Here is a 17,456-nt window from a genome sequence, read left to right as displayed (position 1 = left end):
AGTATTCCAACACAGCTGAAGCACAAGAAAATTAGCTTAAAAACAACTTTATGAAGATGATAGTGGTTCTTAAGTAGGAAATTAAAAAAACAACTCCAAGAAATTGAGGAAGAGACAAAAAATACTGGGGGAAATCAGTAAATCCCTTAAAGAATGCCAAGAGAGCCAGGTGGTGGTGGCACACGCCTTTAATCCCAGCACTTGGGAGGCAGAGGCAGGTGGATCTCTGTGAGTTCGAGGCCAGCCTGGTCTACAAGAGCTAGTTCCAGGACAGGAACCAAAAGCTACGGAGAAACCCTGTCTCAAAAAAAAATCCAAAAAAAAAAAAAAAAGAATGCCAAGAAAGCCCCTGCCAAAAGCAAACTAAAGAAACAGGGGAAGGAAACTGTTCAAGACATGAAAATCAAAATAGAAGCAATAATGAAAGCATAAACTGAGGGAATTCTGGAAAGGTGAAATCTGGGTGAGTGAACAGGAATTATAGACACAAGCATCACCAACAGAATACAACAAATGGAGGAGAGACTCTCAGGTGTTGGCGATATGGTAGAAGAAATAGATTCATCAGTCAAAGAAAATGTTAAATCTAAAAAACTCCTAACATAACACATTCAGGAAATCTGGGACACTATGCAAAGACCAAACCTAAGAATAATAGGCATAGAAGGAGAAGAATCCCATGTAAAAAACACAGAAACTATTTCTGACAAAATCACAGAAGAAAGTTTTCATAACCGAAAGACATACCTATAAAGAAACTGTTTGGTTAGAACCTCCAGCTGATTTTGGGCCATGGTGGTCTGATAGGATACATGGGGTCATTCTAATTTTTTTGTATCTGTTGAGGTTTGTTTTGTTGCTGAATATGTGATTAATTTTTGTGAAGGTTCTATGAGGTGCTGAGAAGAAGGTATATTCTTTTATGTTTGGATGAAAAGTTCTATAGATGTCTGTTAAGTCCATTTGAGTCACAACATCTGTTTGTTCCCTATTTCTTTGTTGACTTTTTTGTCTGACAGACCTGTTCAGTAGTGAGAGTGGAGTGTTTAAATCTCCCACTATTGGTGTGTGGGGTTTAAAGTGCGATTTGAGCTTTGGAAATGTTTCTTTTTACATATGGGGTTTCCTTGTATTCGGGTATTGAAAATTCGTCTTGGTGGATTTTTCCTGTGACTAATATGAAATATGTTTCTTTGTATCTTTTGATTGATTTTAGTTTGAAGTCTATTTTGTTGAATATTATGATAGCTATACCAGCTTGTTTCATGGGCCCATTTGATTGGAAAAAAATTTTTCCCAAACCTTTACTCCAGGGCGATGTCTGTCTTTGAGGTTGAAATGTGTTTCTTGTATGCAGCAGAAGGATGGATTCTGTTTTCTTATCCAATCAGTTGGCCTGTGGCTCTTTATAGGTGGTAATTTTTATATCTTAAATTAACCTGTATCTATTAATCTGTGTATCACCACATGGCTATGACTTACTGGCAACAATCCAGTGTGTCTGTCTTCTGCAGGCAGCTACATGACTTCTCACTGACTCTATACATCTCTATACATATACTCTATACTCTCTCTATACATCTTTTCCATCCTTTCCTGGCTATGTTCTGTTAAGCCATTGGCCAAAATCAGCTTCTTTATTAACTAATGGCAACAAAGCATATTCATAGCACACAGAGGGGAATCTCACATCACCTCCCCTTTTCTGTCTAAATAAAAAGAAAGATTTTAACTTTAACATAGCAAAATTACATACAACAAAACAGTTATCAAGGAAGAATTATAGTTACAATATTTATATCTACTTTATCTTTTATCATAACTAAGGAAAACTGTAATTATAACTGTCTATTTTTCAACTGCATCAAAGACCCCAGAAGGATATAATGATTCCTAAGTTAACAAGAAGTGCATTGTAAGCAACTTCCAAAACTCTAGAATTGACAGAGACATCTTGCTGCCTGAACAGTCATCCAAAGTTCTTCTGTACCATTAGGGCATCCATCTTAAGCCTACAAGCCCATAATATCTGGTAGACTTGTCCATGAAACAGGAAATATGAAGATCGCTTATGCTTTTTATTGGTAAAGTTCATCAGTTGCTTTCTTCTGTGTCCTGCAGAATATCTTGCAGACACTTTCATGAAGCAGGAACCCTGAAAGACTGTCTCACCTTTAGGCAGGTTCAGCAGTCATTTTTCTGTGGGTCCTGCATATCCATTTCATACAATATACCATTAATCAGTACAGGCCAGAGCAGTCTCTTGCCCAAATGGCTAACAAATTCCATAAGGAGCCTCTTCGAAGCTCATCATCCTCTTGAAGTAGATTGGTGCTGCCAGGAGCAGATGTCTCATTGTCAAAAGTCCTAAGTTCTTTAATATATTTTAAATCCCATATTCTGTTAGTCTTTGAAAAATTTGACGAATAACTATCCATCTGAAAAATATCTTTATACATCTCGAAAGCCTAATTAACATGACTACAAGCTTGACTACTGTAGATGACTATCTATTAACTGTATTATAAACCATACATTATATTTTTAAATGAGCTGCACAAACACTTTTTTATTACCAAATACTCAGGAAAACAGATGCAAAAGAGCTCTCACTCCAAAATTAACTCTAATAACCTCCCCTACCAGACACCTATGTGATCAATGTCCCACCATCCAAAGAAGAAGAAGACTAAGTTGGCATCCAGTATCCTCATAGTTGTACTGTAACATCCCTCCTGGTTACAGAACCCTTTTCCACAGTCACCCACTACCAACTACTGATGTTGGCACCTCAAGATCTTCAGTCTGAGACAGTCCTACCCTGGCCCTTCTTTGCTGCCTCTTTGATATTTCCTACTTATGCCAAAAAAAGTCTGTCATTTTGTTAATTTTCTAAAAGCAATACCATGACCCACCTATTGAATTAATTCACTAGTTTTTCTACATTAAATGCCACTACAGAGACTCAGTATAATGGGTTAAATGAATCACCTCAAAAGCAGTTACGTCCTAGCTTCCTGCACCTATAAGATTATTTGGAAATAAGTCTTTGTAAATGAGGTAATTAGAGAGGACACTAGTGGAATATGATGTGTTCTTATAAAAAAAAAACAGGAAATCTGAGCAAAAAGACAAATCTAGTTGTGAAGAGACAATGTGGGTAAATAAAGGAAGCCAGTCTTCCATATGTCATGGAGAAAAAACTGAAACCAATCCTTTACTCAGTGCCTTAGGGAAAACTCTGTCAATACCTTGATTTCAGACTCCCTAACTTCCAAACCTGTGGGGCAATATACTAGTGGTTTTTTAAACATGGTCAGTTGTAGTATCTTGTTATAGCCCAGAACGATAATAAAAATCACAATCAGAAAATACTCCCCAATGAATATTTTACTCATATCAAATATGGAAAATTAAATATACTTCTATTTTTATTAAGCTTGAAGATGTCATTGTTATGACAATTTCAATGTCATTGTTTGCATTCTGGGATCCTTTCCTAGGAACAGAAAATAGTAGAGTTAGAGTTATGCTTTGTAATTTCCTTAATAATATTTATGTAAAGGGCAGCCACATTTGAACACAACTGGTCACATATTATAACAGAAAGGGACTTAAAATGCCAAAATACAAATATAATTTATTTATATAAAACCACTAACTTCTAATGTAGCTTAAAAACTCTTCATAGAGATTTTATTTGTGCCAGTGAAGAGGTCTCACTCAACCTTCTTCTGGAGAAGAAATGTCTGAAATCAAGATCAAGTTGTTACAGAAAAATTCTGGGGAAGAAACACTTTGGAAACCTTTGACCGGATGTCATAGTCAGCCATAAACTCTGTCTCCTTAATTTGTAAATTTCTAGGTTTGGCTCATGGGTTTATTCTCAGATTCCTGGAGGACTTGGGCATGTCCTAACGGAAACTTCTCAGGAGTGCCTAACAGAAAAGATTCCCTCCAGAGACTTTTTTCTCTGTTGCCCCCCTCAGGTTCAGCCCTGCATGATACCACTTTTCTCTTGGTCCTGAGGCATATGTTCAGAGTCTCCTGAACTTGCTTCTGATATCTGGCGCGTTCACATTCACTCCGTCAAAGCTATCCTTCCTTCCTCATGCCTAGACAAGCCCTAATGTGCATATTTAGCTCCACATTATTTTGAAGCAACTGGGGAGGGTGACTTTAAACTTTGTTAGAACAACCTTTCATGAAACATTATTTCCATTCCCTACTCAGAGGCATCTGCTCCTGTATATGTATGTATATGCTGAGCACATCCAATTTACAACTTCACAAATAGCTGCTTATCCAGCCACCAAGGGCAAAATGATTTATGTAGAGTGAGCTGTAATAAGCACAGGTTTCATTTATTTTCTATCATGGCTGTAACTCCTAGGGGGAGAAGAGTTGATTTAAATGCCAAAGAAAAAGAAAGAAAGAAAATGAAACAAAAATTAATCACACCATGGTCTGGTGAATCACAATTGTTTATAAAGTTTGATGGTTCAAACTGGGATACAAAGCTTACTGGGGAATGTGGACCTGAAGAGATCAGGGGATAAAACAGATGAATATGAGCGTCTTGGAGAAATAATTGTGCTGGTGACAGTGGAGGCAGAGGTTGTCACCTACAATCTGTGTGACTAGAAGGCAGTTACTAGACACCTTCATTCTTCAGTATCCATCTGGAGCTCTCTCACTTTCATACCCAAGGATGACCACCAAACAGAGAATAGAAAATACAACATTTAATGGGCATGGCTGGTAGAAAGCTGTCTTTAAAATCTGTTTTAATCTCTATTCTGTCTTCTCAGGAGGGCTTCCAAAACTCTCTTCTGAATAACTTCAGAAGCTCCCATCTGTTTATCTTTTATCTGTGGACTCTTTAACACTCATGCCCTTTTAGTAGTATTTCCTTCTCTTTTACTCTTCCACCAAGATACCCACACTTACTATACTCAGTGACCATGAGGACTTCTGGGAAAAAGGAAATACCTCCCCTTCAAAACTGTTTCCTGCTCTAGAACACAGGTAAAGGCTTAATTCCTCTAATCTATACAGCAAGAAGAGTACCCATGTCTCCATGCCAAACTGGAGAACCCAGGGAGACAAGAAGTAGCCATATCTTGAAATCCTACTTGCTGAGCCTCTCTCCTTAGAGATCCATTTAACTGCAAGGGGAGAGATAGAGGAAGGAAGAAAGGAAGGAAGGAAGGAAGGAAGGAAGGAAGGAAGGAAGGAGGGAGGAGAAGGGAAGGGAAGGGAAGGGAAGGGAAGGGAAGGGAAGGGAAGGGAAGGAAAAAGAAAGAAGAAAATGGTCATGAGGCCATTTGGGGAATTGCTTCTGAGCAATGAGACATAAGGCCAACCCAACTCAGTGTAGAGTGTGTGACTGACACTAAATTCAAAGCTCAAATTCATTCTGCTCAGAAGCTATATTATGAATCAGAACTATCCTTTCTTTGTAATAATGAAATAGATGTAGAATACCTTTGTGCTGCTGCTTCACCTGACTTTCAGGTTTCAGTCAATGATGATACACTTTCATAACAAAATACCTTCTGATTTGGAAAGTGTTGAGTCATCACCTCATGAATATAGACAAGTATTTACCTCATGGAGTTAAGACAAGTATTTACACAATCCTTGGAGTCACATGAGGACGGGACTTGAAGCTTCCAGGCCTCAGATATTCAGAAAGTGGAAAATAATTCTGGTTTAAACTGAAGCGTGTTAGAGAAATTCAGTCACTGCCCTTCCTTTAGGGGTGTCTCCAAAGCCCACAGAGTACAGACATATCTTTCATGTACCTCAGTACAGACATATGTGTCATGTGCCTCAGAAGCTCATAGAAGCTTAGATGCCCCAAACTTCTTCAAAGGAGAAGAGGCTCTTAATCATGCGCAAGAAACCAGCCACTGGTCAGACAAGCACCATAATTATCCATCCAGCCTTGTGGCCATTTTGAAAAGAAGAGTCCTTAGATTTCTTTTGCTTTAAAACTTTCAGAGCAAAGGGAATAAAATAAGAATACTTTTCTTTAACAATACCCCCTTCTTTCCATTCTCAATTAATACACAGAGTACAGCAGAGCTCCTAAATAAAAATCCAGGAACCGTGGAGCACAGGTCACTAAAAAGGATAAAGAAACTTGGGTACCTGCTTCTCACATTTGTAATAAAAGTAAGCAATGAACCTACAACTCTCAACATTTTATAACTGAAGTGATTTCTTTGATTCTGTGGGTTTTGCTTCACCTTTAAGGGTCACTTCTTGCTGAGTCTTCTAAGATATGCATGTCATAACTATGGCCTGACTCCTCTAATCTACACAAGACTGAAAATCTGCCCTCTTAACCCAACCTGTGTTCTGCCTGAGTTTCTGGCAGTATGTTGACTGTTTCTTTCTTTTTTTTTTTTTTTTAATAATTTTTTTTATTAAGAAAAGAAGAAAAAAAACATAAACAAAAAACAAGTTTCCACCTCCTCCCAGCCTCCCATTTCCCTCCCCCTCCTCCCACCCTTCTCCCCCTCCTCCCACCCTTGTACCCCTCCCCCCACTCCTCTCCCCCTCCCTCTCCAGTCCACAGAGCAGTCCAGGTTCCCTGCCCTGTGGTAAGTCCTAGGTCCTCCCCCCTCCGTCCATATCTAGGAAGGTGAACATCCAAACTGGCTAGGCTTCCACAAAGCCAGCACATTAAGTAGGATCAAAACCCCGTGCCATTGTCCTTGGCGTCTCATCAGCCCTCATTGTTCGCCATGTTCAGAGAGTCCGGTTTTATCCCATGCTTTTTCGGTCACAGTCCAGCTGGCCTTGGTGAGCTCCCAGTAGATCAGCTCCACTGTCTCAGTGGGTGGGTGCACGCCTCGTGGTCCCGACTTCTTTGCTCATGTTCTCCCTCCTTCTGCTCCTCATTGGGACCTTGGGAGCTCAGTCCAGTGCTCCAGTGTGGGTCTCTGTCTCTGTCTCCATCCATCACCAGATGAAGGTTCTATGATGATATGCAAGATATTCGTCAGTATTGCTCTCGGATAGGGTCATTTCAGGTTCCCAATCCTCAGCTACCCAAGGAACTAACTGGGAACCTCATGTTGGGCACTTGGGAGCCCCTCTAGGGTCAAATCTCTTGCTCACCCTAAAGTGGTTCCCTTAACTAAGAATTGTGGTTCCGTGCTCCCCTATCCACCTTTCCTTTATCCCAATTCTCCTGATTCCCCAAATCCCCCCTCCTTCCCTTCTACCTTTTCTCTCCCCATCTCCCCTTACCCCCATCCCACCCCACCCCCAAGATCCTAATTTTCTCCCCGGCAATTGGGTCTACTTCCCTTAGCCAAGAGGATAACTATATGTTTTTCCTTGGGTTCACCTTCTTACTTAGCTTCTTTAGGTTCACCTATTGTAGACTCCGTGGCCCTAATTTATGGCTAGAAACCAATTATGAGCGAGTACATCCCATGTTCATCTTTTTGGGTCTGGGACACCTCACTCAGGATAGTGTTTTCTATTTCCATCCATTTGCCTGCAAAATTCGAGAAGTCATTGTTTTTTACCGCAGCGTAGTACTCTAGCGTGTATATATTCCATACTTTCTTCATCCATTCTTCCATTGAAGGGCATCTAGGTTGTTTCCAGGTTCTGGCTATTACAAATAATACTGCTATGAACATAGTTGAACAAATGCTTTTGTCATATGATAGAGCATCTCTTGGGTATATTCCCAGGAGTGGTATTGCTGGGTCCAGGGGTAAGTTGATCCCGAATTTCCTGAGAAACCGAAACACTGACTTCCACAGTGGTTGCACAAGATGGCATTCCCACCAGCAATGGATGAGGGTACCCGTTCCTCCACAGCCTCTCCAGCAAAGGTTATCCTTGGTGTTTTTGACTTTAGCCATTCTGACAGGTGTAAGATCATATCTCAAAGTTGTTTTGATTTGCATTTCCCTGATTGCTAAGGAAGTTGAGCACGACTTTAAGTGTCTTTTGGCCATTTGAACTTCCTCTGCTGAGAATTCTCTGTTCAGTTCAGTGCCCCATTTTTTAATTGGGTTAATTAGCATTTTAAAGTCTAGTTTCTTGAGTTCTTTATATATTTTGGAGATCAGACCTTTGTCTGTTGTGGGGTTGGTGAAGATCTTCTCCCAATCAGTAGGTTGCCTTTGTGTCTTATTGACTATGTCCTTTGCTTTACAGAAGCTTCTCAGTTTAAGTAGGTCCCATTTATTCAATGTTGCCCTTAATGTCTGTGCTTCTGGGGTTATACATAGGAAGCGATCTCCTGTGCCCAGCTCCTGTAGGGTACTTCCCACTTTCTCTTCTATCAGGTTCAGTGTGTTCGGGCTGATATTGAGGTCTTTAATCCATTTGGACTTGAGTTTTGTGCACGGTGATAGATAAGGGTCTATTTTCATTCTTCTACAAGATGACATCCAGTTGTGCCAGCACCATTTGTTGAAGATGCTTTCTTTCTTCCATTTTATACTTTTAGCTCCTTTATCGAAAATCAGGTGTTCATAGGTTTGTGGGATAAAATCCGGGTCTTCTATACGATTCCATTGGTCGACTTCTCTGTTTTTATGCCAGTACCACACTGTTTTCATTACTGTAGCTCTGTAATAGAGTTTGAAGTCAGGGATGGTAATGCCTCCAGAAGATCCTTTATTGTATAGGATTGTTTTGGCTATCCTGGGTTTTTTGTTTTTCCATATAAAGTTGATTATTGTCCTCTCCAGATCTGTGAAGAATTTTGATGGGATCTTGATGGGGATTGCATTGAATCTATAAATAGCCTTTGGTAGAATTGCCATTTTTACTATGTTGATCCTCCCAATCCAAGAGCAAGGGAGGTCCATCCATTTTTTGGTATCCTCTTCAATTTCTTTCTTCAATGCCTTAAAGTTCTTGTCAAATAGATCTTTCACTTCCTTGGTTAGATGTACCCCAAGATATTTTATGCTGTTTTTGGCTATTGTGAATGGTGAAGCTTCTCTGATTTCCCTCTCTGCTTCCATATCCTTTGTGTATAAGAGGGCGACTGATTTTTTGGAGTTGATCTTGTATCCTGCCACATTACTAAAGCTGTTTATCAGCTGTAGGAGTTCTTTGGTGGAGTTTTTGGGGTCGCTTATGTACACTATCATATCATCTGCAAATAACGAAAGTTTAACTTCTTCCTTTCCAATTCGAATCCCCTTGATTCCATTGTGTTGTCTTATTGCTATTGCTAGAACTTCAAGCACTATATTGAAGAGGTATGGGGAGAGTGGACAGCCTTGTCGTGTTCCTGAGTTAAGTGGGATGGCTTTGAGTTTCCCTCCGTTTAATTTGATGTTAGCTGTCGGCTTGCTGTATATAGCTTTTATTATATTTAGGTATGACCCTTGTATCCCTAATCTCTCCAAGACTTTTAACATAAATGGATGTTGAATTTTGTCAAATGCTTTTTCAGCATCTAATGAAATGATCATATGGTTTTTTTCTTTCAGTTTATTTATATGCTGGATTACATTGATAGATTTTCGTATGTTGAACCAGCCCTGCATCTCAGGAATGAAGCCTACTTGATCATAATGGATAATTTTTCGGATGTGTTCTTAGATTCGATTTGCCAGTATTTTGTTGAGGATTTTTGCGTCGATATTCATGAGTGAGATTGGCCTGTAGTTCTCTTTCCTGGTTGAGTCTTTGAGTGGTTTTGGTATCAGAGTAATTGTGGCTTCATAAAAGGAGTTTGGTAATGACCCTTCTGTTTCTATCTTGTGGAATACATTAAGGAGTATAGGTATTAGATCTTCTTGGAAGATCTGGTAGAATTCCGCATTGAAACCATCTGGTCCTGGGCTTTTTTTGGTAGGGAGGTTTTTGATAACCTCTTCTAATTCTTCGCGACTAACAGGTCTATTTAGATTGTTCACCAGGTCCTGATTTAACTTTGGTATATGATATTTATCTAAAAAAGTATCCATTTCCTTTACATTTTCCAGTTTTGTGGCATATAGGCTTTTGTAGTAAGATCTAATGATTCTCTGAATTTCCTCTGTGTCTGTGGTTATGTCCCCCTTTTCATTTCTGATCTTATTAATTTGCAAATTCTCTCTCTGCCGTTTGATTAGCTTGGATAGTGGTTTGTCAATCTTGTTGATTTTCTCCAGGAACCAGCTTTTTGTTTCATTGATTTTTTGTATTGTTTTCTGTGTTTCTATTTTGTTGATTTCAGCCCTCAGTTTGATTATTTCCAGTCTTCTACTCCTCCTAGGTGAGTCTGCTTCTTTTTTTTCTAGAGCTTTCAGGTGGGCTGTTAAGTCTCCAATGTGAGCTTTCTCTGTTTTCTTTAAGTGGGCACTTAGTGCTATGAACTTTCCTCTTAGGACTGCTTTCATAGTGTCCCATAAGTTTGAGTATGTTGTTTCTTTATTTTCATTGAATTCAAGGAAGACTTTAATTTCTTTCTTTATTTCTTCCTTAATCCAGCTATGGTTCAATAGTTGACTGTTCAGTTTCCATGACTTTGTATGCTTTCTGGGGGTAGCATTATTGTTGAATTCTAACTTTAATCCATGGTGATCTGATAAGACACAGGTGGTTACTAATATTTTTTTGTAACTGTGGATGTTTGCTTTGTTACCGACTATGTGGTCGATTTTCGAGAAGGTTCCATGAGCTGCAGAGAAGAAGGTATATTCTTTCCTATTTGGATGGAATGTTCTAAAGATGTCTGTTAAGTCCATTTGATTCATTACCTCCACTAATTCTCTTATTTCTCTGTTAGGTTCCTGTCTGATTGACCTGTCCATTGGTGAGAGAGGAGTGTTGAAGTCTCCTACTATTAGTGTGTGCGGTTTGATGGCTGCCTTGAATTTTAGCAATGTTTCTTTTATGTACGTGGGTGCTTTTATATTAGGGGCATAGATGTTCAGGATTGAGACTTCATCCTGATGAACTGTTCCTGTTATGAGTATAAAATGCCCCTCTCCATCTCTTCTGATTGATTTAAGTTTAAAGTCAACTTTGTTAGAGATTAGTATGGCCACACCTGCCTGTTTCTTAGGTCCATTTGCTTGATAGGCCTTTTCCCAGCCCTTTACTCTGAGTAGGTGCCTGTCTTTGTGGTTGAGGTGTGTTTCTTGTAAACAGCAGAATGTTGGATCCTGTTTTCTTATCCAATCTCTTAGCCTGTGCCTTTTTATAGGTGAGTTGAGTCCATTGACATTAAGTGATATTAATGACCAGTGGTTGTTAACTCCGGTCATTTTTTTTTTAGTCGTAGAGTTTGTGTGTTTCCCTTCTTTGTTTTGTGTTGGTGAAGGGTCTCTAGATGTCTGAGTTATTGTGGTCATTGTTGGACTCCTTGGTTAGTGATTTTCCTTCAATTACTTTCTGTAAGGCTGGATTTGTGGCTGCGTATTGTTTAAATTTGTTTTTATCCTGGAAAATTTTATTTTCTCCATTTATAGTGAATGAAAGCTTGGCTGGGTATAGTAATCTGGGCTTGCACCCATGGTCTCTCAGTTTCTGCAGTACATCTATCCAGGACCTTCTGGCTTTCATGGTTTCCATGGAGAAGTCAGGTGTAAGTCTGATAGGTTTACCTTTATAAGTAATTTGGCCTTTTTCCTTTGCAGCTCTTAATATTCTTTCCTTATTCTGTATGCTTTGTGTTTTGATAATTATATGGCGAGGGGATGTTTTTTTTTTTGATCCAGCCTATTCTGTGTTCTGTATGCTTCTTGCACCTTCATAGGAAAATCTTTCCTTAGGTTGGGAAAGTTTTCTTCTATAATTTTATTAAATAGATTTTCTGGACCATTGAGCTGCCCTTCTTCTCCTTCTTCTACTCCTATTATTCTTAGGTTTGGTCTTTTTATTGTGTCCCATATTTCCTGAATGTTTTGTGATGAGAGTTTGTTGGACTTGCTGTTTTCTTTGATCAGTGTGTTTATTTTCTCTATGGTATCTTCAGAATCCGAGAGTCTTTCTTCTATCTCTTGTATTCTGCTGGTTATGCTTGTTTCTGTAGTCTCTATTCGTTTACCTAGATTTTCCATGTCCAGACGGCCCTCTGTTTGTGTTTTCTTCTTTGCCTCCATTTCAGTTTTCAGGTCTTGAACTGTTTCCATTATCTGTTTGATTGTTTTTCCTTGGTTTTCTAGGGTATCATTCACTGATTTATTCAATTCTTCAAACTTTCTGTTATATTTCTCATCCATTTCTATAAGGGCGTTTTTTACATGCTGTTTAAGGGTGTCAATCACTTTCATGAAGTCAATATTTTCTCCTTCCTCTTGATTAAGGGGTTCTTGTCCTCCCGTTGAGAGGTCGCTTGTTTCTGGTAGCTTCATGTTGCTTTTCAGCTTGTTGGGCGAATTCTTGCCTTGACGTCGGCCCATCTCTTCTTTCAAATGCTCCCTATGGATCTTCTTTTACCGGATTAGGTCTCCTTGCCTTCCAAACGCTGTCTCTCCCCAATGTTGGCTCTCCCAATGCTGGGTCTCCCCAATGCTGGGTCTCCTGGCGCCGAAAGATCAGGCCTCCGTGCTGGTTGGGCAGCTCGCAGACAAAGCGCCTACCCCGCTTGGTGCAGGCAGGCCACAGAAACAAAGGAACTGCTGCCCGCCCGGGAGCCCTGGGTACTTGGACCCAGCGCCCAGATAGGCTGCGCTGGGCGATGCCACGCGCCAAAAGAGGGCAGTGGGGGCGAAGTGGGGAGGGCTCTGGACGGAAGCTGGATGGGCCAGGAAGAAAGAGGCAGCACCCGGGGAGTAGAGGCCCTGCAGAGAGCCCAAGCAGGACTGGGGGCCAAGAAACCCCCGAGCTCCCCGTCCCAGGCTGGCGCCGTGGGCCAGAAACTCACCCCAATGCTGGGTCTCCTGGCGCCGAAAGATCAGGCCTCCTTGCTGGTTGGGCAGCTCGCAGACAAAGCGCCTACCCCGCTTGGTGCAGGCAGGCCACAGAAACAAAGGAACTGCTGCCCGCCCGGGAGCCCTGGGTACTCGGACCCAGCGCCCAGATAGGCTGCGCTGGGCGATGCCACGCGCCAAAAGAGGGCAGTGGGGGCGAAGTGGGGAGGGCTCTGGACGGAAGCTGGATGGGCCAGGAAGAAAGAGGCAGCACCCGGGGAGTAGAGGCCCTGCAGAGAGCCCAAGCAGGACTGGGGGCCAAGAAACCCCCGAGCTCCCCGTCCCAGGCTGGCGCCGTGGGCCAGAAACTCACCCCAATGCTGGGTCTCCTGGCGCCGAAAGATCAGGCCTCCTTGCTGGTTGGGCAGCTCGCAGACAAAGCGCCTACCCCGCTTGGTGCAGGCAGGCCACAGAAACAAAGGAACTGCTGCCCGCCCGGGAGCCCCGGGTACTCGGACCCAGCGCCCAGATAGGCTGCGCTGGGCGATGCCACGCGCCAAAAGAGGGCAGTGGGGGCGAAGTGGGGAGGGCTCTGGACGGAAGCTGGGTGGGCCAGGAAGAAAGAGGCAGCAGAGAGCCCAAGCAGGACAGGGGGCCAAGAAACCCCCGAGCTCCCCGTCCCAGGCTGGCGCCGTGGGCCAGAAACTCACCCCAATGCTGGGTCTCCTGGCGCCGAAAGATCAGGCCTCCGTGCTGGTTGGGCAGCTCGCAGACAAAGCGCCTACCCCGCTTGGTGCAGGCAGGCCACAGAAACAAAGGAACTGCTGCCCGCCCGGGAGCCCCGGGTACTCGGACCCAGCGCCCAGATAGGCTGCGCTGGGCGATGCCACGCGCCAAAAGAGGGCAGTGGGGGCGAAGTGGGGAGGGCTCTGGACGGAAGCCTGTTTCTTTCTTTGGAAATACAAGGTTCTGCATCTGTTCAGACAAAAACATCTGACCTCATTCCTTTTCTCAGGGTCACCAAGGAGGCCTCTATATCTATCTCAACACTCTGACATTGCCTGCAATGGTATCTCTTGTGGTCTCTACAACCAAACAAATTCCTACCATCCTCACCTGGAACTGAGCATCGACTTCCATTCTGACCCTCACTAAGAGACATCTCTTTGCTTCTGTTATTATTTTTTCCCTCGGTGTTGTTCCCTTGGATAATGACTTCCTCATCCAAGTTAATTTTAGCAAATACCTTAATTTATAAAGCACTATAAATACAACTCCATCACTGAAGGTAGAGATATCGGCAAAGGGATGCTGTGGTGAGAATTGGTATCCTGACCTTCCCTGGCCGCCTTCATCTCCAAAAGCCTCAAAGGCAATTAATTGCCTTTGGCAGATTAACTAACTACAAAGCCTGTTTCCTGAGAACAAGTTATCAAGACTGTCTGAATTATTCCAACTAGAAATTGAGGAACAAATCATGACTAATAAAGCTAAATTCATGCATTCTTGAGAAGGAAAATTTCAATCACTCTCTGGGCACTTTGGGGAAGCCATGAATAAATAAATAAGTGAATGCAAATAGTTCCTCCCTCAGAGATGAATCCCTAAGAAGATGTCCTTTTCTTAAACTCACCTGCATTTGAAAGTAGCTCTCCTGCCTGACAGTGATCTGGCAGCATTGGTGAGCAGGAATGATCAATGTTCAGTCTGTAATCTGTGCACGTAATTGGTGACAGCCTCCACAAAGACACTAACACCCTGACTTGGTGCCATGATGTTTTCAAGGCAATTTGTATCATAATGGTTCATTTATAAACATGTACAAGCAAGATTGTATTGCAAACAATTTAATCACTTATTCACATTCTTTGGATCTAAAGAAAGTGGTGTAGCCTTTCAGAAATCAATACTCAGCCTAAACCTAATGGATTATTCATTAAGGTTTTTCCTGATGTTGAACAGGATTTGCTCCCAACAGGGTCCTCAGCAAAGCTGGGTTTGAGAGGTAGAATCTGTCCAACACATCAAGCCAGCCTGAAGATTTTCTAGGGATGAAGGATAACAAGAGTTTATATAGCAGTGGTAAACAAGAATTAGTCCGTGGCAACTCAGAATCAAAGAAGAAGGATGCTGATTCATGAACATCAGCCCTAGTTCATTTTCTTTTTCAGGGTGTTTTCTTCATAAGCCAAATTCCAGGGACCAGGGTAGTATCCTCTACTACAGAAGAGTTGCAGCAGGCCCAAATGATACCGGAACTGAGCAAGTACGTTAAAGTCAATGCGCCCTAGCTTTTGCTACAAGGAAATTGGCAAAACAAGAGGTGGTTTTGCCTCAACCAACAATTCTAGGAAAAAATGCTTCTTAGATTCCTGTGCCTCAAAGTCTTCTGATGTGGAATATATGTAGAGAATAGGGCTTTATAGTTTCCAACAGCACTCTACACTGTTCTGATCAACAGATATCCTTCTGACCTGACCTTGGCCCATTAAAAGTGATGATCCAACCACACAGGACTGAAATCACCAGTTACAAGGGTAGTACTCCAGTTACAATGGTGGACTGAATGATATACCCCTCATTTGTGGGACCCCCAGGAGACCCAGGGTTAAAAGTATAACCAGTGAAAGAGGATCATTTCCTCCTCAGCATAGTTAAATGCAGTGCCATATGTATGTATACATCACAAACGTATACATACACATATTCAAAGACATGCTCTGTTCTTTCTTGGAGAATATATTCTAATAAGGAAGACCAAAGAAGTCAAAATTGTTCAAGTCTCTAAAAATATGAAAGAGGATGTCATGGTGGCAATTAGTAGTGATAATGAATATGGAAGCTTTTGAGTGGAGGGTTTAAGGTAGATAGAGAAGCAAGAAAGTCTCTTTTTAAGGTGACCAATGAGTCAACACTGAAATGGTCAGAAACATCAACCAAGCAAAGAAAAGAAGGAAGAACATTTTGTACTATCAGAACACTTAGTGAGTTCTTCTTCACAACACTAAGGCCTTGACGACTTCATTGAGAAAGGAAGGCTATCTGAGCTAGGCCTAGCTGCTAGGCAGAATCACACCTCTATCTTCCTTTGCTTCTATTCTATTGCACTGATATTCAGTCCAGGAATGTGTGCCTGGATGCAGGACCTTGTCTAGGGGCCAGAGCTGCCCCCCCACAGTGCAACAAAGTTGTTTCTACCACAACCTCCCACTGTTAGGTAAAGGACAAGCCAGTGGCGACAGCAAAAGCACTCACGAGGACTGTTCGCCCAGACAATACTGGTGAGGACTTGAAACATTTTCAAGCTGTGCCCCACCAAGGCAAAAGTTCTCTTTAGTCTGTTTTATCTGTAGCAAGAGCACAGGGCTCTCTCTCACTATAACCACTTTCTCTTGGATAGCACATTGAGATGCTATTCAAGAAGCTGTGTGAGGGAGTTTTGTAAATAAAACAGTGGGAGGGGAAATATGCTTGCTAACCTGTTCTTGGGACTCCCAAATATAATGTAAATGTGTTAACACATTATCCTGATTTCCTTCAGAATAATTTATTTTTTTAACCTACAAAATATTATTTTTCATTTCTGGTTCCTGAACTCACATCCTATCTTGGCTTCAAAACTTGTGTCCACTTCTCAGTGTAGCCTAAAACTTACATATTTAGAACAAGACTTTTTTAAGATTTGATGATGCAACCTATTCCTCTTTAGGACAGAAAAATGTACAACTACAATGAGTAACTTGCTGTATTAAGTTAGCTGAATCCATAAACAAATATTCTCAGTTCATTTATCCTAGAAAAACTACGGATCTTGTCAATGGGAAAAACCTGGAGGAAAGTAATTTTTTTTATGTCAGTTCCCCACAAATTTCCAAAATCAATGTCTTAAAACCATCAGGATAATCCCAAATACAAAATGGACAAAGTGCTTAGAACAGTCTCTCATTGTGACTCCTGGTATGTCTCTTTTAAGTTAAAATGAAAGGAAACTCCAATGTTTAAAAAGCAAACTGACCCTGGAATACAACAATAAAAATAAGTGGTCAGGGGTGAGAGGAGAAAGAAAAGTACAGAGTGAAAAGGTAGAAAGAGTGGAGTAGTGTAAGCAAGTTTACAACACAAAGCCACCTTTCAGAGTTTCTAAACATTGGTCTTGGAATTATTCATCAGGTTCTGCACATGTGTCTCAGCACAGTGACTTTTGTAGCAGCAGTCTATGGGAAGAGCATTCAGAAGGCAACCCTAGCTCTCCCAGATGTAGGGTTAAGACAGCCCCTTTAGGGGGCGGGGTTTGCCTCGGGCGAATGCCTGCCAATAAATGGGTGCGTGGAGAGGCGGCTCGGCCCTTCCTTCCTTCCTTCCTTCCTTCCTTCCTTCCTTCCTACCTCCTGTGCCACACGGGAACTTCGGTTCTGTAAGTTTATCATTAAAGTGTGAATATTGTTTAGTATCTGCATTGCATTTATTTACACCGATACACCCAGAGAGTGTTTCAGTGGCTGCCTTATTGTCCCAGCTCCTTGTGGATTGGACCAGACTGGTTTACAGGGCCATGCTTTCATTCTCTAGACTCCTTTCTGGTTTAGTTAGTAACACACAGTAAGTACCAAGGGGCAAGGAGGC

Source organism: Microtus oregoni, unplaced genomic scaffold, assembly GCF_018167655.1.
Source record: "Microtus oregoni isolate MIOR12 unplaced genomic scaffold, Mior012 000014F_ref0000157, whole genome shotgun sequence".
In the NCBI taxonomy this organism is placed as follows: Eukaryota; Metazoa; Chordata; class Mammalia; order Rodentia; family Cricetidae; genus Microtus; species Microtus oregoni.
This window is presented reverse-complemented; position numbering follows the sequence as displayed.